This window comes from Anarhichas minor, unplaced genomic scaffold, assembly GCF_050575085.1.
Source record: "Anarhichas minor isolate MPS153535 unplaced genomic scaffold, ASM5057508v1 ptg000090l, whole genome shotgun sequence".
NCBI classification, from domain to species: domain Eukaryota; kingdom Metazoa; phylum Chordata; class Actinopteri; order Perciformes; family Anarhichadidae; genus Anarhichas; species Anarhichas minor.
In genome coordinates, this window is record NW_027466536.1 from 2,165,001 (window position 1) to 2,189,852 (window position 24,852).

Here is a 24,852-nt window from a genome sequence, read left to right on the forward strand (position 1 = left end):
CGTGCTGCTGTTGTTGTTGTCGTCATTTTTGTTTTTGAGTCAGGCAAGGGCTTCCGGTACCACACGTCGTCAATGGGTTGTTTTTCAAACTATGTGTTCAGATACAGAATGGACTGAAGCCCTTTTGCTGTTGGGTAACCAAATGACAAGATAACTAACTTGTTTTAAGGAGCCTGAGTTTCAGGACAAGACCATAAAAATCACTTTAGACTCCCGTTCTGGCAAACTGATCATGCAAGTATGTTGCATAGATATTGAAGTCACAATTCAAACAAAAAGCTAAATTGACCCACAGCAAGAACTAAAAATACTGGTTATCACAAGCACACGAGTGAAGCTAAACATAGCAGCAAGCTTCTGACACAGTGAGAGAGAGAGCGAGAGAGATGGATAGATAGATGGAGAAACAGAGTGAGAGAGATAGCCTAACTAACAGCTGTGAACATTTTCCATTTGAAGTGAAACATTCCTGTGTGCTCGTGGCCCTGCACACTCCAGCGGGCTTCCTCTCAGCTCCATGTGGTATTTGTCCCCAGCTAAGATCCAGAGAGTGGGAGAGTGAGCTGCAAACTTTCCCAAGGATACCATCCAGCCACATGCCACTCCTGCCCTCCCTCTCGGCAGAACACTTTCCTCTCTTCCCACTCTCCTCCTACGCTCCCTCTCTCCTCGACTGCCTCCTCACCACCATCTGTGGCTTACCAGGACATCATTTTCATTAACAATTTGCCCCTGATTGGAGGATCATTCTATTCTAGTAAAGGCCACCCACTGCATATTTAAAGCCTCAAAATAAGCACCTTCATGTCTGAGCAGTAGTAAAAATATTTAGCCATGCTAGCGGCAGAACTCTTTGGTTGGCAATGTTGGTCTGTCGATCTGTCTGCCACAGTGGTCCGGAAATAAACATCGCAACAACTATTGGATGGATTGCTACCACATTTTGTAAAGACATTAATAGTCATCTATGGTTTACAGATGATGTGTCCCACATGATTTTGGTGATCCCCTGACTTTTCCGCTAGCACCAACTGGAGGTTGACATTTGGTGTTTTGGATTTATTTTAATATGTCAAATATTATGCTTTATGACCAGATATCTGGAAAAAAAAACATTGAAGTTCCCACAGCTTCAGCTATATTTTTGTCCTACTTAACAAATGGTAGCATGCCAAATAAGATGGAGAACATGGTAAACATTATCTGCTGAAGATTAGAAGTTTAGCATTGTCATGTTTAACATGCTAAATTACGCATCTATCCCAATGCAAAGTACAGGTTCACAGAGCTGATCCTAGTCCTGTTTTATTGACATTTGCATGATGATACGTCATAGGCCAATTCTATTTGGTGCCTGGGGTCGTGTAGTGGCTGCCGTTGCTCATGGTTTGCTTTGTACTGCCAAAAATGGATGCAAAGAGGAAGCAGTGCTTCTCCTATGGCAGAGCAAGGTTGGAAAAAACTGGATGTTGTTACGACTATTGTGTAAAATTTGGGTTTTTCCTCCCTCAAAAGTCATCAAAGTCGAGACGATTTGCAATTGGTCAGCGTTGTAAATTTGCATGTCAATATTCACCAAAGCGTAACTCTGTGAAAACGACACAAATTTACTTCCCCTCCCCTTCATCTGATCACAGCAGATCCACTGCTAGGCACTGGCGTGACCGTGCCCTACCTTTGGATTGATATTAAGTATTATAAAACCTGAAAAAGACTTATTTTTCTTCCTTCTCTCTTTGCATGAACTCCTCCTGGCTGATACCTATCTTACTTAAACACTGAGTGTTTTTAAATGTTATTCCTTTCTTGGTGTATTTAGATCCAGGAACATTCTGCCATTTGGTACCGCCAAATGCACATTTAACAGCCCGAACGTCTTTCTGTTCTCATCGCCGCCACATCTCATGGCCGCCACAACTGTAACTGCCATGAGATGTGTGTGTGTGTGTGTGTGCGTGTGTGTGTGTGTGTGTGTGTGTGTGTGTGTGTGTGTGTGTGTTTTCAGGATCGCGACTCAGCTCGTGTGTCCACAGGATCTTTGGGTCTCCAGTTGTGTGGGTAACATGACGCTTCGGCCCCAGCCAGTTGCCGCAGATGGTACGAGCAAAACAGCAAAGCGCTAGAGGGGAGCGAGGAGGAAGTGTTGTTATCACCAGCTGGCTCAGTGGCTCAGCCAGAGCAGTCAGCAAGACGAGTGCAGCAACAGGAACGCGTGGGTGTGCATGCAGGCTGAAAGGAGGCCCCTGAAGTCTGAGAGGGCAAGTGTTAGGAGTGTGTGCACGAGTGTACACGTTTGCTGTTTCTAGGTACAGTACGTGTATCCACATCTGCGTGTGTATGCGCGAGCGAGCGTGTGCGTGTGTGTGGCCTTTAATGCTCCTCAACGCGGTGGCCCACACATGACGTACTACTAGCCCAGAGCATTTACTACGACCTTCATTTTGTTTGTTTTTACAGCCTTCTGAGCGGACGCTGAGAAGCTTAGACTTGTTGCTGTGTTGTTTTAGTCCCGATTACCCAGCGTTTAATGTCTAAATGTTACAGCCATTTGCAAACATCTGAGATAAGTCAATAATGCCAGGAAATATCACTAGAAAAAAAGAAATCATCTGTAGTTTTACATTTGTGTTGTAACTGGGCAGTCTGTGTTGATTCAAGGCAGTTATTAGAGTTTTCTTTTTCCAGACTGATGATAGCATGAGCAGACAGCACTCAGTCAGGTGAACATCAGGATTTGAACCCCTGTGGTTCGGGTATTTGGATGCTCTACATTAAAACCTGTCTGAGCTGATACGTCTCGCAGTCTCTGAGGGATTCAAACCTAAAGTAAAAAGAGCCTCTGACAGTTGGGAGGATGCAGCCATGAGACCTTGCGTACCAGTAAAACTAAAACAAGAACACGTTTCCCGTAACATACATCGGTTCCCCTCCCATTTTTAGTGTTTGTGTGTGTGTGTGTGTGTGTGTGCCGTTTCTTTGTGTGGCCTTGTGGTGTTACAGAGTTCACACACTCACAAGTCTGCCTGGGAAGTTTCTGTAACATACTGTATAAACTTCTAAAGATGAAACAGAAAGCTACTTTGAAACTTATCATTGCAAGTATTTAAAACTCTGTTTACAGTTAAGGGGTAGTTGGGACTCTGTAAAGATATGACAACACATTATTTTCCGAAGGCTCTCTTTCCAAACAGGCTCTTCTCTTTCCACATAAATCTTTCCATATTTACATCTCGATTTATAAAAAGTCCAAGGCCGACATTCCCTTTCTCCCATCGTGTCATCCCACCCTTTCCTAAGAGCAGTTATTGTTAGCATAAACAAACAACAAAAGGGATTGTCCACTACAACAACAAAAAAGGGGGACCAAAATCTGACATCATCTCTTCCTCGTTTCTTTGAATAGCTTTTTGATGTCCAAATTCAGTTACACCTCTGCCACACTACATCTTTAAGAGAGTGGAGCTCCTGTTAGGGAAGGCACTGTTACATAACAGAGCCAACCCCCCCCCCCTTCCTTCCTTTTCACATGTTTCAGAGTGTGACTGCCATGAGTTCACCACTGACAAGGGGGACAGAGGACCCTCTGAATGATCAGAGCTGATGGAAGGAGGATAGAGAGCGGGTGCGTGCATAGTAGTGCAATGTCCTCACAGTACATCATTCCTCCCCTCTCTGTCAGCCTCCACCCTCTCCCCCAGGCAGTGAGCCGTCCCCAGTCCATGGACAATGGGACTGCTCAACCAAAATAGTACCTTGTTTCAGCCAGGCTTCCTGCCTGTGACCTGGCCTTGCAATATGTCTTGCCCCTTATCAAAAGGGGATTCCACTGGATCGCTAACTGGAGTGTGGGAGTTGGAGACTAGGTCCGCTCAGGCGAGAAGACAACTGCAGATGGGGGAGAGACAAGGAGAAAGGTTCGGTACAGCTGTGAAGATGATGAAGCTCAGGACTGAGGGAGGACTAAAACAGAGATATCACCCATTGCAGCCAAGGGAAGGCATGAAGAAGCAGGGAGGAGACTAGAAGACAGTGTAGAGTAGACACTCGCTTCCTCTTAAATTTGCAGTCGGGTGTGATGCACATGCAGCACATTACAGACTCATGGACTGCTAACTCCTGCAGCTGGCATGTAACCCTTTTGAGATTAGTCGACTCTGACCAAATTAGACCACAGACAACAGTGCTTCACGTATCAGGAACAACAATGGATGCACATGCTGTCAAAAACAGGCTGTGCTTGCCCACAGAAAACACAAATGACAGCTTTAAATAGGCTTAGTGACTGAAAAATCCCCTAAAAGTTTGGCCTGGGGAGGGTAAACAAAGTGAAAGGAAGTACTGTAAGAGTCATCAACATACACAATTTGTATTATTCTCTAAATGCCTAAAATAAAAAAAGCATACCTATTTTGAATTAATGTGTAATCACTCAATGTCTTATAATTGTAATAAAACTGCTGTGCAATATCTCAAAATAATCTCCAATTGGTGGTTCATTATCAGCAGCGACAGCGATGAGTGTGTTAATATTTCTGTCTGCGGACAGATTTTGTCACAGAGATAGCGATGCAACAGTGTAAGATGCCGTAACGAAACCCTACAGGCGTGTAGTGGAAATGAAAAGGAATGTCTTTCGAAGGTGTGTGTGGGCCGATCGGAAGATGGTCTCTGGTTTTCATCGTTTACAGACTTAAAACAGTGACAAACAGTGACAATCAATAATTTGGAGAACTTTGTTTTGTGTTCATTGGATTTTCAAAAATGTATTAATTAATAATTAAGTTGGTATTAAACATGCCCAACAAGAGGTACAGTTTTCAGGGTAAAATACTTATTTCAAAGCGATTTAAAAAGTATGAAAATATTATCATTCGTACAAGAAAACTAGGTATGCTATCAAGTTTTAAAATCTTTCACTTTCTTTTCATTTGTAATGAAGAATAAACAACACATAGTAAACAAAACAGTAGGTTGGACTGCAGCAATTACAAAGTCTGGGCATGTTATCGTCTAAAGAAACAGAGTTTTGTGCTCATTTATGTGTGAGTTATTTGGCTTTCGGCCACGGACCTAATTGCAATCAGAAACGGGGCACATTTCATCTGGTAGCTGTGCCTATTTGGCCTCCTGTTCACAGCGTTACATTGACCCTATCGGTGCTGATCATTCCAGTTAAACAAGACCGATCTTATGAGAGCTCCAACCTCCATCGCCATCAGACCTACAGCAGTTTCTGAATTGTTCATCTAATCAAAGCGATAGTCAAAAACAAAAGTAAAACCAGTTTTGCAGCAGACAATTTTTGCAAACATGGTATAAAAAGAGCTCGAGACCACATGAAGGACTGAGGGTAATATGACACTGCTCTCCAGATTTCGGAGAAAAGCTACCCATCTTTCTTTCTCCCAAGCTCTCTCTGAAGCTCTCTATGCTCTTGCAGGCTGAAGACAGACCCTGTCCTCCCCAAGGGTTCTGCAAACCCAAGAAAGAGTTTTTCACTTCATTGTGTGGAAGACATGTTGTGAAAGGTTTTGGCTCTGACTGTCTGACAGCAGTGGGGGCTGTCTGTGTGAGGGCCTCATTCATAGCTGTGGAAATATGATGTGGTGAGTAGATGCATATGGGGCTGTACATCTCTCCCCCTCTCCGTCTGAAGTGCATTCAAACCACGTCGTCCTACTGAGAGCTTTATTATGCTGCCCAGGGGAACACATCATCTCTGTGGCTGCATCGTGGATCTCTCGGAGGACTCTGCCTCTCTGGTTTCATTCTCTCTTTCTGTTACGCAGTGCAGCGACTAACTGGGAATGCACCTTGTCTTTCCCTAGAGGACCACCAGGACTGAACAGCACGCGTCCTCTCATCGGCAAATGTCCCCAACTCATCCTGCCGCCACCCTTTTAGTTTACTGTGGGAACTCTTGGGAGAAGATATTTTACTCAGGCTACAATGACTTTTAAAAGACTTTTCTGTCACATAACTATCAATAAAAAGATTATGCTATCAATGCTTTCAAAAGGCAATACATTTGCGATGATCCTAAAGGACACAGTATACGTTCAGTACAGCTACTGAAAGGGGCAATTTTCTATGGTATCACTATATTGTCCTTCAAAAAGCACATTTAGGTCTGTGGATGCACAAAAGCCTGCAGGTCAAATTAAAAAGAGATGCGAGTGTATGTGCACCATAAAATAGGCCAACGCTGAGCAATATGGACATGCGATGTTGATGCATTGGAGCCTCAGAAGATTGATACAACCCCAACTGAACAGAATGAGCAATCCCCAAAACCTAAATGAGGACAAAACCCAAGCACTGATTATCAGCAAGTATACTTGTCTCCCCAATTCAAAACAAGTAACGCATACCAGCAGCACTTGGGATAGAATGCGGCCCCATACAATTAACAACAATTGGTTGCATTCCCTTAAGGATTTTCCCAGACAAAAGTGCTTGCCGTATCAATACTGTCCCTAGCTCCCTCCCTCGCCTGCAGTGCTGTGGTATCATATCTGGCCTCTTTGTGTCGCAGGGGGATTTCCAGCCGCTGAAACGGTGAGCCGGTTGGGAATGGGCAACCGACCTCTGGGCAGCGTTTCTTTAACCGTGTGGGAACCGAGCGCTCCGTGTGGGACCGTGTGACACGTGTCAAACACACACATGCTTTTTCAGGAACACACACACACACACACACACACACAGCGACACAGCAGGTAGGACAGTGTGAAAGCGACCGGGCACATTTGAAATGACACCAGGCCGAATTGTAGGCTCTTGTGGTATCAGTCTAGACTCAGTTTTACCTGACCTTCACACAGAGGCAGGCCTTTCTCTGGAGTTGTATCAACTGCAATGAAATACACACACAATTACGGTTGGTGAAGACATAAGAGTGCGTGTGCCATCACAGAAGCTCAGTGATCGCACCGTCACATAAAACAAAAGGGCAGAACGATGAAAAGGTCTCGTGTTTGTATCAGTGCATGGCAAAACCTAGTTCAAGTGCTCTACAGAGCGTCATCTTGTCTCGTAGAATGTCTGATATAAATCGGTAACACCGATATTGTCACACCTTTATCATTGTCCTCACTGTGGCACCGTGTGGTAAGGCACGGCCACTTTTTACCTGAGTACATAAAGGAAACGCTGACCCATTGAACATAAATGAGTGCAGAATTATCCAATGAACCTAATTGTTGAGCTGATGTAGATCGGGGACATCAAACATTGCTGCATACTTATATGGAGTAGTTGGAAATTGCTTACATCTGCACAAATAATCACATATTTAAGTGTTTTTTGTGAAACTTGGCCACACTTTTCAGAGTTAACTCCTGTCCATCATATTGTAAATGCAAGTGTTCACGCAATTGGAAATGGGGAAGTAGAAATAAGGATTCTTCTTATTGATTAGCTTTATCGAAAAACATTTTTCTCGAAAGTCCATGGATCCTATACAATTTGGAACGAGCTGTAGTTCCGAACCAGTTCTCAAAGGAAACCCTAGCTAGTTGGCTATGATAAGTCAGTGTTAATTGTTTTGACGCAGACAAACGTCTGTGTTGGTTTGGCTTCCAATCCAAACTGAGGAAATTGCTGACTTTCAGATTTATGTATGTTTGAGTCCCCTCAATTTATGAACCATACAGTGCTACCACCAACCTGCACACCCTCACATTTAAAGAAAAATGTCAGCATTTTAAACTCCTAGTAAGTTATACATTCCATATAAATGCCTATGAGTAGAGAGCACAATGACCAACATGACACTGTCCAAGTTCTTACAGATTGCACTGTATAGTTGTCATCTCCTAGATCAGGTTTGGCAAAAATATTGTACAACCACTACTGCCATATGGATGTTCTCATTGAAAATAGATCTCTGTGTCAGCTTCTCTGGTGCACATTTTGAAAGCCTGAAAGTCACATGTGACAAATTCTTTACATTCTTTCTGATCAAAGGAATTATAATTACTCAAGCACTACTCAAGATGCATTTGAAGCAGATACTGCTGTAGATCATGATGTGTTTAATAAGAACACAAAGATGGAATTTATCAGAGAATAAAGAGAAACTACAATAGATGTAAAAAGCTACAAAATCTATTATTAAGATATAATTAAGTATGTTCTCTACTAATACAAAAAAATATCATATAAACACAGTTTAACTGTGTAATAATGCCATTCAAATATAATGTGAGAAGTCTAATGCAATAGCTGATAAACCGGATACAAATAATCACAATTAGAGTACTCTGACAAAGAACTGCACACGGAGTATGCGACTTTACATAGTGCTGCTCTTGTAAAAGCAAAAACCTAATCTTGAGTCTCAATGACTGAGTCGCTAAAAACCAGGTCTGGCCAATGGTCAGTAATGAGCAGACAGAAGGTTAATCAGATCTACTCGGCAAACGCAGAAAACCCCAGCTGCACAGAAGCCATTCTTCTCTTAACAGACTTGTAATTGCAGAGACAGACAGACAGATGCGGCTTACAAAACAACTCGTGAAGAGGAATGCCAGCCATTTGGCATGTACAGTGCAACAGATGAATGGCTTTTGTTGAGGGGTTTCACCGGAGCGTAGTTGACAGAGGGCTAAAGTCAGTGCTCCACAGCCCAGCAGACAGACGGGACAATAACAGGCCAGTGTATTTCACCCACCGTTTTTCTCTAGGGGCCTTTTCACAGCTAATCCACTGGGCCTGAGAGGAGCAGCAGGACAGGTCAGTAATGCTGCTCCACCTCTGCGGAGGCCTGAGTCTTTGGCAGCATTATGGAGGCAGATAAAGGAGCTAGACGCTGCCTTCTGTGTCTCTGAAGTCACTCTTGTCGGGCTGATCCTGATCCCTGACATCGGACTATTGGAAGGAAGGCTGGCAGGTCATTGGCTCAGTTTGATGGCCAGGTAAGCTGCTGTAGAGCCTGCTGTTACTATAGTCTGCCCTGGCTGGATGCTCGCACTATGGCCTGCCTGTCATGAGATCAACAACAGACATCCCTACCTTCCATAACCACCTGCCTTCCCTATTTGTTTCCGTCTTTCTCTCTCTCTCCGGCTCTCTTTCTCACCTCTCCACCCTACTTCTGAATTCCCTAAATCCTCCAGCCCACTTTTTTAAATAGTGGCCAATGTCTCTGAATCAACAGCACACCAAATATGTCACATTCCACATGGTACCTATCTCTGTGGTGGCAGGACTTTCTCACAAAACTTAAACCCTATTTTTCTTTGAATGAGAGTACTCTATTGTTGTTCGAATTGTCCATCCAAACCCTAGCAACTTCCCCAAATCGGTATGCCGCAGGAATTCCTGGCTCCACTGCCAACTCTAGCTACCTGGTAAAGGGGATTAGGTCTGCTTTATCCTTTAGTCAAGAATGCGGAATGGCTGAACTTCTGACCAAGTCAGACAGGCTTGACATTCAAAGCCTGTGTTCCAGGGTGATGCCTCTAACCTCTGTTGTTCTTCACTCAACTCAAATTTCCATCAGGACAATTTGATATCAATAGCACTAAATAAACTATCCAAACCATAGCCCACTGTATCTAATGAAAAGTTATGTTCAGTACAAATAAGAGAGCAACGTTGACACAGAAGCGTTCATGGAACTTGAAGATCAAACGTTTAAGATCCCCCTCGCAAATGTCTGGCTAACTGCCATATCGTGAATATAATTACAATCCTAGCGTTCATGTTTGAACACCATCCATCCCCATCAAAGATGTTGAGTTCGAACAGGTAAAACCATGTGCCCAGCCATTTGTCCCAGTCCTCCTCCTTGGCCTCCAGGCTTTAATGTAAGAATAGCTATCATCGATAGCATTCCTAAGTCCTGACACTGTGCTCAAGGTGACTACCGCTCCCAGTAACTCGGCAGCAAGTCTCTCACACTCAAGCCCATTCATGAATACCATCCCTGCCTAAGCCTTCCCATCAGAAAATAACTGAGTTTGCACAAAAAAAGACAAGGAGAAGAGTATTACTAACGCTTTAAACACAGTTGTCATCAATAACTTCCACAGCATAAAAAACAACATAACGTTGGTGAAAAACGTATTAATTTTTAAGATTATATGTTTAAATATGCAAGGGAGGCATTCTCTTATCAAATGCCAATTTGCATGTATTTCCAGAACAGACATCTGTACATTGAATGAAGCCAGATTAACAATTCTTGATTCATTTTGTTGACTTATTAGAGTTCAAGATTTTTTGGTTGGAATTTTGATCTAATTCCCTGACCTGATTTTGATCTGTTTTTAGGAATAAAATATGATATAAATCAGGCTATGAACGACGTGAACAAACCATCAGAGTATAGATAGGAAGGATACTGGAAAGTGTGGTGCTCGTAAATGCTACTGAGTTAGAGATTTCTGGCTCAGATTACAAGAAAAAACTGCCTAAAAAGATATGTTGTAAAATCATGACTCAATCAACATGAAACGTTCCCAGTTGATTACTTACACTAAGACAACTACTTTTGTATTACAAATGATCATAAATAGAAATAAAACTTAGCATTATCTAATGCTAACTTTTGATGAATTTAGGATAAATCTGCAGATGCAAATAGACAAAGTAGAGTAAAATAAACACCTAGATATGTATTTTGGAAGTTTTCTTTCCACTAGTCTGAAAGAAGATGTTATGGATGCAAAAAAATCCAAAATTGACCAGTGCGTGAAAAACCATGTTACATCAATTTGTTCTTTTATTCAAGAAATTCAGAGGATTTTTATTGATATATTATAGTATGCATACTGACTTTAGGCAATGGCTCATCATCTTAAGGTGCATCATAGGGCATCTAATAAATGATTTAAGACCAAAGTGTTCTGACTGCACAAGGCTTTGTGTCCAAACATTCACATCCTTAACCAACTACAATGTATTAATGTATTCATGAACATCAACACTATGAGATTATGAATTATGATTATGTCTTACTGAATTTGTATGCAATACTGACTTCTATTATATATTATCTGCACTTGAGAACACAGACTGTATGTCTGTTTACATTCTTGTTATGTATACGTATGTTTCTGATTATTGTAGCAACAACAAACAGCTTTACCACTTGCTCAGGGTCATTTGTGAAACATAGTTACACAAAAAATGACTACTTCATCGTGTTTGGTTTGGAAATTAATTAAACAAGGGGCTCTTTCACATGCATTCTAAAGATGTATTGGGGGAAAAAAAGTAACCTGAGGTAAGAGAGGCCTTTGTTTAAAGCGTGAATGTAAAATTCTAAGAAACGGTTGCTGGGCCACAGCCCAAACTATCATCAAACACAAAAACAAATCTTGTATTTATCTCAAATCAAAACCAAACGGGGCTTTTTCTTTCAAAGTTGCTGCCTGCCCTAGTGATACCACATAAGACGTATCAACAGTATAAAAAAAAGAGAGAAGAAGCTTACAAAACAAGGTGTGTCTTGGTTTTGGCAAAGGTAAATGTACCACTAGAGTAGAAAAAGAATAAACAGGAACTTCTCCTGTAAATATGTTTATTCTAAAGATAAAAATGAGACAGCAGCAGCAGGACTGTCATGTAGAAAGACCTGCAGTGCTTCTGCAGCTGGATGAGGTGCTTGTATGACTGCTTCTATTCAGTCAGTAAGTCCTAAAGCCTCTCTGCTTCCTTCAGCTTCACTAGCCAGTGTATATATATATATATACACACACACACACACACACACACATATACATATACATATATATATATATATACACATATACACACACACCTTTTAAATATATTGCTCCTCTGTAAAGAGCGAAATGGCGACACTATGACTTTTTAGGACAACAAGTGATTTTCAAGTTCAGCTAAACTCTAGCGATCGAACTGATCCATTTAATAATACCGAGGTTATACATACAGGTATGTACTATTATTTGTGCAACGCCTATTCTGAGAAATATTTGTGGTCGTGTGTGTTTGAACCATTAGCTTTTTGAATCCCACATGGAGAAGGACCCGATCATGGGAAACCCAACCACCCCATATCAGACTCATTAGACTTCTGAGGGCAGCATTCCACTTTAAAGTGACAATGAACCTCACTTATAAAACAGTTTTCTTATAATGGTTGCAATAGTTTTACCTGTTCAAATTATTTATAAAAACAAAACAATCTCACTGCAAATAGAAGTTAACACGAAGCTAACACGGACATTATGATATAAATGGTAAACTAATTTGACAGTCAAAATGACTCTGCCATAGTGGCTTCAAGACTAGATCATTTGCCGACAAACGGTAATGACAATTGATCTCTGTTGATGAGAATTTAATTCATTTAGTGTTTGTTAAAGACACAAAATGCTGCTTTTTGTCTCTATCTGGCGGTAAAATAAAAAGCCATGATCCCAGCTCTTATTTCTATAAATAGAAGGAAGGGTCTAACAGGATGACCCTGCACGTACAATTTGACAATTGATGCTCTGCTCTCAGTTTGAGTTTGCGCTCAGTGGATTCAGACTGCCAAAAGTGAACGCGAACATTATTATAAGGGTGAGAATCTGTATTGCTGGCTCACACAAATCCTCTTGCATGCTCAAATTATCTCACAATTCTGGCTTCCCTCACGCACACAAATCTAATTCAATCCGTTCAATATACCGCCGTACCAGTGCTACCGTCCTTCGTGAGGAATGGGAGGCACGGTAAGGGGGATGCTGCAGTCGGCCTTGCCCTCCTCTCAGTTCTGGTGACCAGCTGACTTATATCAGAGGGACAAGTGTATCAAGGACAACAGCACTCTGGCATACCACTGAGAGAAAGGAACAAACCTCCGCCACCAATCTACTACAGCATAAAGGCAGAAATCACACAAATCACTGAAACACGTACATCTACACACAAATACGTTCACATACAACATCTGCGTTATAAAATGTTATATATATTCTGTTCCATTGTCCGTCGGTTTTCTTATCAACTAGTTAGTCTTCGCTTGTAAAAAATCGCACTGGCTTTTTCATTCCTCGAAAACCCCGGGGCAGCCAGAGCAGGCCGGACCGGGGCTCTGGCACCGACGGACACTGAAAGATTCCTCAGGCCTGTGAAACCAGCCGGCTGTGCACAGGGTTCAAAGATTCAACAAATTCCAGGGCAGCTCTCAGGGGACAGTTACTTTGTGAACAGCCACACAGAACAAAAAAAACCTCCAAATGTTTGAGAATGGTAATTATAGACTCACTGAGCTTATCAGGGACCAAACATTTCTACTGAAGTACGCGCCTGGATGAAATGCTTGTTAACATTATTTATAGTTATATATTCATTTTACAATATTATTTTAATCAGCAACAGTATCTCAATATCTAACACTTAAGTTTACGGTAATCATTTTATAAGATGAATATTATAATGTAATTTGAAGGTTATGTTAAAGTATCAACCGTGAGTCCCTGCAGAGGTTAGTCTGAACTAGCCATAGTCTATGAGGTGATTATTTATGGCCATATGCAGGATGAGATGATAAGAAAAAAACAATATGCAATCTGGGACTAAATAACTTCCTGTTGGGGTGGGAAGCCAGGTACTAATAATGTGTGTGGGGCCCTCTGGCCAGATGGACAGAGGGCCAATATGAACGGAGTGGGGTCATAACAGAAACCAGAGTATCAAAGCTGAGAGGGCTGATTCCCGAAACTTGGCACTTTCAAGTAGCACTTATCCAGGGGTATCATATAAACTTAACCCTGCTGTCAGAATGGCCGCCTGGAAGGAAATGAGCTGGGGGTCATGACCTCGAAAGCGCAAGTCAAACGTCCCCGACCACAGTTACAAGGTATAGCTGCACAGCCGCAGCCTTGGTGTGCCAGATGGCTCTAAAATCTGAGTCGCCGGCTGATGGAAATCTCTGAAGACCCACGTTCTGTCTCAGCACCCCTTCACCAGGGCAGCAGACTGATACATAAGTAACACGACAACTGTCACGGGACGACCACACACCACTTTTGGACCAATTTTCTTCCGTTTAACTTGCCACTAATTTCAAAAACTCATATCTGTCAAACTTAAAAAAGAAAAGAAAAAGGAAACAAAAGTAACAAAGATGTGAAGCCATATGTTCACTTCTACAACAAACAGTGTTCCAGCCAGCTACATACAGCCTCGTGTAAACACCCGTATGTCATGAACCACACTGCCAAGAATACAAGTCGGCCGTTACGATGCATCACTCTGATATCACCACGGTAACAAATTATTTGTGTAGCACATCGCTCTTTCCCACATTCTCTCTCCACTCATACGTCAGTTATTCACTTCATATTAAGCCAAATATGGCTTAATATGATCTCGCTTTCCAATGATCTTCACTACGGCCTCGCCTGAACGGCAACACTGAAACTGTCAGTAGCTATACTAAGTGTCTGATGGATGTGCTACGTCTACCATGTTGGTTATTCAAATAATTACGCTGGCTTTACTGTAAATGACAAGATCATTTCTCAACTTTTTGAAGCATCTGATTCAGTGGATTTTCTTTTCAACTTCCCCCTGAGCCCTGTTTGCAGTGGAGAGTGACATACTGCTAATGACTGCTTTGGTCAGGCCATTGACTGACAAGGTATAGGATTAAGGAGTCTCAGCGTGTCTGCTTCTCATTCCAAGACTCACTGAAGATCCAAATAATTAAAAGGTTCAGTCGGCAATATTGCATGACGGACCAACTTCGCTCAAAGTCACAGCGAGTACATAGTTGCCTGGCTTGGTCGCAGTACTTATTACGAGTATTTCCCCAAGCCTTACGCTCATAATAAGTCATAAACATAATCATCGATGAAACTCTGCAAGTTTTATTATTTGTGATTAACATTACAGAGTCCACTTTTACAAATACAGCAACGATGCTGTCAAAGGAAGAAAGAAAACCCCTTTTCCCCTCTCTAATCCGTGGCTTATCCCACCAGGTCTACTGTCTACACACTTCAAGCCTTCAGTCACCAGCTCAACCGGAGGCCTCTTGCTCGCTGTCATTACACCATACACAATGGCTCGTCAAGGTGTCTTATTTCTGAGTCACATTCTTGGATGAATGCTATCCTGAAATCAAATCATGTGGAAATGAACACACAATAGGTGGTCTCAGTCCAGGTGGATTGGTGAGTATTTTGAATTTATAAAAGTGCAAACACAGACACAGAGTCTCGATAAACGGACATATACACAATGGTGGAGTGCAACTATAGTCAAGTACTATAACTAAGTACAGTTTTGAGGTACTTAATATTGCCAGAAAATAATAAAAACAATTTATTTAGCTTTTTTTAATCGAACCACATGTATTTGATAGCTTTCGCTACTTTGCGGATTTAGATTATTAATACAAAATATAAATCAACAGAGATGTTATGATGTTAAGCTACCCAGCAGCTGGCCTGTCACGAGAACTACTTTTGTTGGAGGACATATTGTCCGGGAAATAATTGCGATAACAAATAGTTATTTTAAGACCATTTTATGGTCTGATATAATGCTAGTATAATATAATAGTAATGCAACCCTTTGAAAGAGCAATATACTTTTAATTCCTCAAGATATTCAGACATTTTAATTGGAATGTGAAAAAATATAAAAATATCCTAAATTAATAAAATACAATAAAACCACAGAACCAAAACAGGTTCTGCTAACAACAATGTGCGACGCTTGCACAATTGCTAAGTGGTATAATGGTAGAGAAGATCCTGCTGTTTATTCTGGCATAATGTTGGCGAAAATGTTGTCTGCCAATATTGACGTCTGCAAAAATGATTGAGGTCATGTCCATAAATCATACAATCAGTCAATGTAGTAATTATTGTGACAGAACTACCCAGTAATATTTAAAGTAATACAAATGTGCTCCACTCTAACCAACTACAACATTAAAGTGATGTACACATAAATGCATCACTTATTATAACTCAGTAATATACTATAATCTGAAATGAGGCATTCTGCATAACAAATACTTTTACTTTTGATACTTCATGTATATGTTGATGCGAATACTTTTGTACTTTTACTTAAGTATGGCTTTGAATAAAAGTCGTTTACTAGTAACTGAGTATTTTATATAATGTAGTATCGATATCTGTAAAATATCTGAATACTCCATTATGGCATCTCATTCCAAGCACCTTGCAGCGATATCTCCTGTAAGTTTAATGTTTCTAGGATCTGTTCTTGTTTAGTCAGCAACAAGTGTTACTCTTAATATTTACCCATCATCAGTGAAGTGATATCGTACATGTTGTGTCCAACAGGAAACTTGAACACACTATTTCCAAATCATTTCCTCTCTTCAGTTTGTTTTGTGTGTTGTTTCGATATGTAGCAATATATCTAATGAAACACTCTGTTATGAAATAATCTCACTGATGTCCTTCCCGGCACTAATCTAACTGCCAAAAGATTAGCATATTCTGATACAACCACCAATTCATGTTTCATATGCAGACAACCGACTCATTGATTTGTCCAAAGCCACCACAGTCATTTGGTATTGAGCTGTTATGGTGGATGTCAGGACTCATTACAAAACAGCCTGAAACCGACCTCACCTAATAACACCATGCAAAGACAGAGTGTATCCTTCAATAGTGATCAAAATCACCAGTTTACCGGCTTATGGTGTAATTTACCAAGGAATACAAATGTCACACTAGAAGCATACCTGCTTGTCAAATACATCGTCTCAGAACTAGACTGGACTGACAAATGCTTTGTGAAACAAACAAAAAATAGCTGTGAACATGTGAACAATGGTAGACCTGAGCCAAGGAGATAATACTCGTATCAATACCTGTATCCTGTGGCCACGCTTCAGTACCCGAACCTCAAATCATCAGTCACTAACTCTAGCGGAGGCCTCCCTTTCACTGCTAATACTAGGTGTTGACCTCATGACCAATATACAATAGAAATAAAATAAAAGAAGGAGAAGTCTATAACTTGTCTTCCCCAAACCCCTCGACCCACACTGAAGTCCAGATCCAATTTGAGTCCAGCTTTCCAGGTTTTGGAGATTCTGTTCGTTGTGTTTCAGCCGGCTGGTGAAGCTTCCAAGATAATTTGAGAGCGTTTCAGTTTTGGTCAGCTTTTTCTCTCTAGCATAGAGGCAAAGTGATGAGTCCATTTTTTTATTTATTGACACACAACACACACATTAGGGGTGTAAGAAATATAGATACACTTGAATGGTGATATTATAGTTTGCGACATTGACTCTCAAAAACACTATTGATTTTTAATTCATAATTTATATGGAAACTATCCTGGCAGACAGTGGCTTAGATAGAAAGTAGTGCTGGATGTTACAGGGACTGTGATAAATGCAAATGCAGATTCCATTGTACTGATTGCAAAAACAAAAGTTTTTTTATGCAGATTTTATGCATATGGCGGTGTGTTCTTTATATTATGACAGTTTTCAAAGATAAAGGTTCACCACTAAAAATCAACATATTGACTCAATTCTAAAATGTTAACCGCTGTAGATAGTGTACGTTAAACAGGAACTATTTTCTTTCAAGCATAGGTCCTACATGAAACTGCTCACAACAAGGTCTGTGGATTATCTTGAGTGACCAGGTCATGATTTCTGGAAAGAGACATTGCTGTTGAGTTTTTCAAATGTATCTTTTATTATTATTAAATATATATTTTTTATTACTTATTAGTTTTATTATTATAATAATCTTTAATATTTTTTGGGATCCTTTAGGCACCACAAGCCGAGTGTCATAAAGTCCCATTATATTGGAAAGAAGGCAGACATTTCTACGGCCAATATATCCAAAACTCGGCAACTCACACCAAAACAATAGAGATTGATAAATAGCACTGTAAGAGGAAAAACAAGTACTTTTGAACTGTCCCTTTAAACTAGCATCCTTCAACACCAAACCTAAACTTATGACTGCCGTTATAAAAGGAGCGGCAACAACAGTTGTGGATGGTTATGAGTTATGTCTAGCTATACAAAAAAATAAAAACAGGAAATAGAAAGCACCAACCAAAAACACCAGTTTCCCTTACATTCCTAGAAATCCTCCAAAAAATGAATACCAAGAACAGGACGTGCATGTAGTCTTCACTGCGTCACTACGTTTCCATTCTGCCGTTTGGTAGCTTGACAACGGTTACTTTGGTGCCTCTCACACACAACATGCTCAAACATTTAGGTTATATTTACCATGACAACCATGAGGGTGAGAATTACTGGTATAAGTTGTCATTAATCTGCAGAACTGCCAGGTATTATATCTATGCATGCTTTGAAAACCGTCACAAGTATTGCACTGCAGGTGATCTATGAAAAGCATTAAGCTTTAAATGACAACATAAATTAAGTATACTGTGATGATGATAGTTGTCACAACTGAGGCTTGAGTGTAAATAGAACGGTGACCTAAAAAAATACTTTGATACACAATACAACAATTGACCATGTGGTGTTCTAGTGAAATGTGTGGTTTAAGTCAAGGAAACTACCCACGCATTTTTTTCACTTCTGCCTACCAACAACCGTACAAACAAAAATGTAAACATAGACATTAAGGTTTACATAAAACCACACATACAATGGGTCTGTCAAGCACATGCAAACACACACTTTCACATGACTCATCCTCAATTATCCTTATATCTGTTGGGCAGGTCATACATATGCAGAGTTAATTCATATTGGCTACAGAGAGGACTGGGATCATCAAAATGACTACGCCTTAAGTCCGCAAGGTGTGACTGTACCAAAGTGAATTGTTGGTTTGGCTGGCAGAGAGGAGCCTATCTTTCAAGGAAGACTGGTTTAACGGTTAGACCCCAGACGGTTGCACACCTGTGGGCCTCAAAGAAAATACCCAGCCCCCTGAAAACCTCCAAAGCTCCAGGATGCATATTTATTAAGCTTCTGAGCGCTGGAAACTGATCCATCCATGACCCCAGATCAGGTTTTACACCCATGAAAACATGGGACGTGTCTAGGCTTGTCTAGAAAAAAAAATATTCAAAATGTGTTGACTGTGTCATCTCTGTGGTTGAAAAAACTTTTTTATGCCAAGCCCCTCATTCACAACTCCAACTTCAGGGAAGATCTAGGAATTCTTTAAACAAATAATATTTCTACTACTCACACCCTCGTAAAAGTTACTCTCATATTGGCTATTTTTAGGAAGCAATTCCATTATATCCCGAATTAACTTCGAAATTCATCCAATATTTATCTAAGACCAGTCAGCATCAATCTAGTACAAAACAGCCCCATCCTCCTGAAGTAGGTGGCGGGTCAACACTTCTCTTCTAGCATATAAGATTTTAGGAATTTCCTCTCCAGGGAGTGGAGATCTTTCATTGAACTCAACGACTCTATTGTTCAGATCATATATCAAGTATTTCCAACATCTATACCTTCTTTGGTAGCATTGAACTACCCCAATTAGCCAAAGAACAGACCACCATATTAGACCAAACCACAACCTCAGAGGAACTCAGGAAAGCACTCTTCTCCAACAATAAATCACCTGGTTCTGATGGCTACCCAGTTGAATTCTATAAATACTTTTGGCAACTCATATTCCTTTTGTTCATTTGTTTTCATTGCTCAATGAAATCAAAAAATAAGGAACTCTACTTACACACACTTATCTCAATTTTGCTCAAATCGGAATAAGATCTAAACCTCACCTTGAGCTGTAGTCCTATAATCCCGATGAAGTGTGATTTAAAAATAATTAGTAAAGTACTAGCCAACATATTAGAATCAGTCATATCTCCATTAATCCATTCAGACCAAACAGGCTTCATAAAGGACAGATACTCATCCACTAACATCTACTACCTCATCAGTCTGTCCCAGAGAATCCACCTCAACAACATCATTATAATACAAAACAGGCCTTTGATGAAGTCAACTAGACATTTCTTTTCAACAAATGTGGTCCTGGGGAGTCATTCGTTCAGTGTATTAGAACTCTTTACAACTCAACATCTGCTGTAGTCATAACCAACAATCCCACCTCTCAATGCTTCACAATGAAGCAGGGCACAAGACAAGGATGTCCACCCTCTCCATTACTGTTTGCCATTTTCATTGAACGTATCACAGGTACACCATCAGGATATTTCACCACAAAATTGGTTTATATGCAGATGACATCCTGCTATACCTTTCCTCAACAGCCTTTCCAGAAGTCCTCAATCTCATTTCCACTTTCTCAAAAAAATGGCAGACTATTCCATGAATTAAATCTAAAATTCTACCACTCTGCGAGGAAAACTGGAATATTGTGTCTACAAAACTCCCTCTCACAATAACCACAGGTAACATTAAATACCTTGGCATCAATAATTCTACCAAGCTGTCAGAGCTTTTCAATAACGCTCCATTATGAAAAAGCATTGAGGACAACCTCATCTGCTGGAACAACTTGTGCATCTCACTAATCGGAAGAATAGCAGCAGTTAAAATTAGCCTGCTACCCGAAATAAACCTTATTTTTTCTATGACTCTGTCCAAACTGCATCACATTAGTTCAACACTTTAGACTCTCATAACAAAATTCTACCAGAGACATTCGAAACCGCAAATCAAATTATCATTATCAAAAATATTCTTTAAAAATCCAAAGACCATGGAGCCCTAGTCGTTCCAAATTCCTGATTCAACCACCTTGCAAATCATCTTACCCGTCAATTAAAAACAGAATTAATTCAAAAATCCATTAGTAGCAGTGGGTCTGACAGCTTGGTGGAAATTCAACCTACTAACTGGACATCCCACAACGGCAAATAAATTCAACCCAATCTGGCACAACCCGGACTTTGAGATTAAAATAAACCACTTGCATTTAATTGATGGAAAAGAGCAGGAATCACTTACTTGATCAAGGTTCAGTCATTCCTTACAAAACACTAATACAGAGATAAGACATTGGTAGTAACAGCTTCTTGCAATATTCCCAGCATGAGCAATGCTTCTGAGTACATTTCAACTGAAACACAAATCATATAAAAAAAAAAAAACCAAATAGATTGACTTCACAATTCTCGGGCCACATTTATGAATATTACTCATCTTCCTGTTAAAACAAAAATCATTACATACAAACAAACATGGACATATCCTCACCCCAGTAACAACCTTCCCCTAGCTCATTATTTATTTATATTTCATGCCTGCCTTATTATTATCACCTAGTTATTTAAAATATGTATTTATTATATTTATACGAATTTATAATAGTTATTGATAATAATAATTTAATTGTTATTTTTTCATTTGTCCTTATTCAAGATGATATTATTAGAATTATGACTATTATTTCATCCACTTTTTTTTTAGTTTGTTTTGTTTGTTACTTATCATGTGTATCTCTGTACGTCAATTTGTTTTCTTAGTCTTTTCTTGGGTACTTCCCCCCCCCCTTTTTCTTTTTGCACCAATACAAAAAAAAAAAAACTCTGCTCAAACAGCTTTTGTTGTGAAATTCTTTACATACATCAAATGTAAACACTCTATTCTGTGCATTGTATTCACTACATAAGTCTGACGCTATATGTTCATCCATTGTGTCATTATAATCACCACCAGCAATAACACAATCAAAGAATGACTCAGAAGCAGCACAGGTGGTTGAGCTGTTGTGCCATATGGTGGAATTTAAGATGTATGTATTGTGTTTGGCTTCAGCCGATCATGGTGAATATTAAAAGAAAATCAATTATGTTTGGACAGTTAAATTGCCCCAGCGTTTATGAGCTCACTCTTTGTGCTTTTACACCTGCCACAGTGTGTGGAGATAATTGGTCTCAATGGAGTGAGTACATCACTAATAGGTTGCCAGCGTTTTTACTCCACTTAGTAAACCGGTAAAGACGATGAGGGTAATGGCATCTCAGCATCTGAGAAATGGCGGGTTGAGTCGGTGTGAGATGAATCGTATATTCATCAAAGATGTAAATCAATTTTATCAGCATATGTCAGATACTGTTGCTGATTGTTTCATCTAAAGTTTAGATGAAACAATCAGCAACAGTATCTGACGATTTGAGCATTAGTTTAGATTCTAAACTAATGCTCAAATCCCCAGTAATTTATTATGCTGGCTCATGATTCAGAAATCATGTGAAATAAACATAATTGAACTGCTCATATTTCATATATTGTAACATGTTTAAAACACTAAGTACAATTGATGCATGCAACTGGCTTTTATGTGTCATTTAAGGGTTAGTCCAATGATTTAGTATTGCACTTCCATAAAGTTGGGGGGCTGAGATAAAAAAAATGATTTGTTAAATTCAAAGTAGCAGAGGCTATTCTGACTTCCCATAATACAATTGGATAGCACGTGCCATGTCTCCTAAATGCTCACAACTCTCAAACTCCACACTCCACTGTAACGCGGGCTTCCTGTTAAAAAAAGAAAGAAAAAAGTATCCTGCCTAAACAAGGATTACCTTGATGACATCATCAAGGTTATACTTTTAAGGCTGTGGAAAGCTCCACAGTAGACAAACTGTTTTCAGAGGCCGAGTTCACTTCTCATGACAAGTAAACTGAACTTTTTGTAAAATTGGTGGAGTGACCCTTTACAAACCTCACGTTTCCTGATAATATGATAAGCTTTCTAAAGATATTAATTCTGTGGATTGGAGTTAATATTAGGTTTAAAAATAGAAACAAGTTGGGGTCAGGAGTAAGAATGCAATATTTGTGTCACCATGATTTAGTGCATGATTACGTCTCTTTCTATTTATAAAGTCACTATAAGCCTTTTGTACACATGTGACTCCCTGCAAGCCCCTGAGCATGTTATGGTGTAACTGTGCCATCACTGTTGTCTAGTTTAAATCAGTTGGTTGTATAATATGACACATTTTAGATCACATCGTTCAAGCCTTGAGGTCATCCCATTTATTCATTCATTTTGCATATTGTAAAGCATGTACATGTGGGGATTTTACCCTCACACTACTTGACCGACTCTATAAACCAGTACATTCATTATGGCATGTGGCCACTCTCAGTAAGGAAAGCATTAAAATGAATGCAGCAGTTCCATCTTAAGGTCACCAGAAGGTACTGCAACATGTAAGGAAACATCTTCCACGCTCGGTCCTTTCTTTCTCTTCATACTTCTGTTTCTCTCATATGCAGACAGTCTTTTTCTGCTGCTTACGAAATTCAAACAAGAGGATATTCATTGTATGTGTGTAATGCATCTGCAGGACAGTGGAATGAGAGAGCAAAATATGCATCAAACTGCGTAGGAAAGCTCCATCAGTGCGACTATTGAGGGAGTTGCACTCAGAGGAATTCAAAAGGTCTGCATGTCATTGACCAGAGAGTTCCTGCAAGCTATGAGCCCAGTTTGTTTGTTGCAAATCAAGATTTTGTGAACTTTGAGTAGCCCTATTATTTTGAGGCACACGTCTTTGCCGCCATGAAAGACAGGAAAACACATGTACTCATGCATAGATGCACAAATACAGGCATGCGAGCACCGCACTGTTTTGAGGTGGGTTGTTTAAACCTCTCTTGGCACCTGATCAGACCGAGTTTCCCATGAAGTTTTTTTGTGGAGCAAAAGTGACTTGAACTGATTGCAGCGGATAAGTGGCCTGAGCAAATAGCCCTTCCACTGTGACAAGGGAGTGGAGAGAGCAATTAGTCTGGTCTTGAGATCTACAATTCCATAACCTCAGATAAACCTTCTAGATTACCCCATAAAACTGGCCTTTCCTGAATGGCATGTCATTGAGGAGAAATGAGGCCATGTAAAGTGCAAGGCTGGCAAAAGTCCTGGAGTTCAGCGAGCCTAACCCTAAACTTAGCACCATGGGAACTATGCCAATCATCCATATTATGAGTTGTGACATCAGATAGCTCTGGGAATAAAAGGCATACCAAACGAACAAGCAGAAACCATTTAAGTGCAAACAACAGCAGCACGCTGTTGGCAGGTAACAGGCGTCGTCTGCCAAAACAAAGATGAGCGCACACTTTTCTTGACTGGCTTAAAGCATTGGCACTCGCATGATACCGAACTTAATGACGATCCAAAGGCTTAAAACACGAGGAAGAAAGTCATTATTGATTTTAGCAGCAGACTTCAGGCTGCAGTTAAGGTAGATGACACTCTGAATAGGGCTGCATTGGATGAAAACATCTCAGCGGCGTGAAACAAGCTGCAGAGAACAGATCTTTTCTTCTATCCATATTTTCCCCATGAATGAAATCTAACCGATTACTGTGATCTCGCTTTCTGCTTGATCCAGAGGCATCTCTCCAGTTACAGCACAGTACAGTACATCTTAGTGGTGTAGCGGACCATAGTTGATCTGTATGTATTTTTCCATGTAAGTGTTTTTATGTAAATAACCACTATAGATTATCATAAAAAAGTATAACAATAACATTTAGTATTTCTGACGGTTTACACTGAGATTGTTTTTGAGACGGCGGTGAAAAACATATATGCTGGAGCCCTTTAAACCAGCTGCTATAACAAAACAACAACAACAACAACAACAACGATCTGTATTGGCCAATATGGCTCATCGACAACAGGCAATTGTAATCGGCAGCCAAAAAATACGTTATATTTGCGCCGGTTTCTTTTTTTTCTGCCAATCCGAAGCGTGCTACAATCCGAGTTTTGTGATCAGCTGCAACACCAGTGCATCTTAGCCAACGTCCCTAAAGCTGACATCGTCGAAGTTCACAAGACGCTTACTGCACAGGGTAAGGATGCCACTGCTGGCCAATACACCAGCTACACAGCAAAGTACAGTGCGGCACAGTGCAGTCAAGTATGATCTAACCAGGAG

The 24,852-nt window shown here is 40.3% G+C and overlaps 1 protein-coding gene across 11 annotated transcripts in view; it reads right to left on the reverse strand.

Annotated features, from left to right (window-relative positions):
• ccnd2a (cyclin D2, a) overlaps positions 1–24,852 on the reverse strand; it is a 143,340-nt gene that overhangs the window by 98,210 nt on the left and 20,278 nt on the right. For 6 of the 11 annotated variants that reach the window (XM_076082289.1, XM_076082283.1, XM_076082288.1 and 3 more), the window contains exon 2: positions 3,753–3,885. The exons of the other annotated variants lie outside the window; for them this stretch is intronic. The gene's annotated coding sequence lies outside the window, so the exon portion shown is untranslated. The remainder of the gene's footprint in view (positions 1–3,752; positions 3,886–24,852) is intronic. 11 annotated transcript variants of the gene reach the window in all.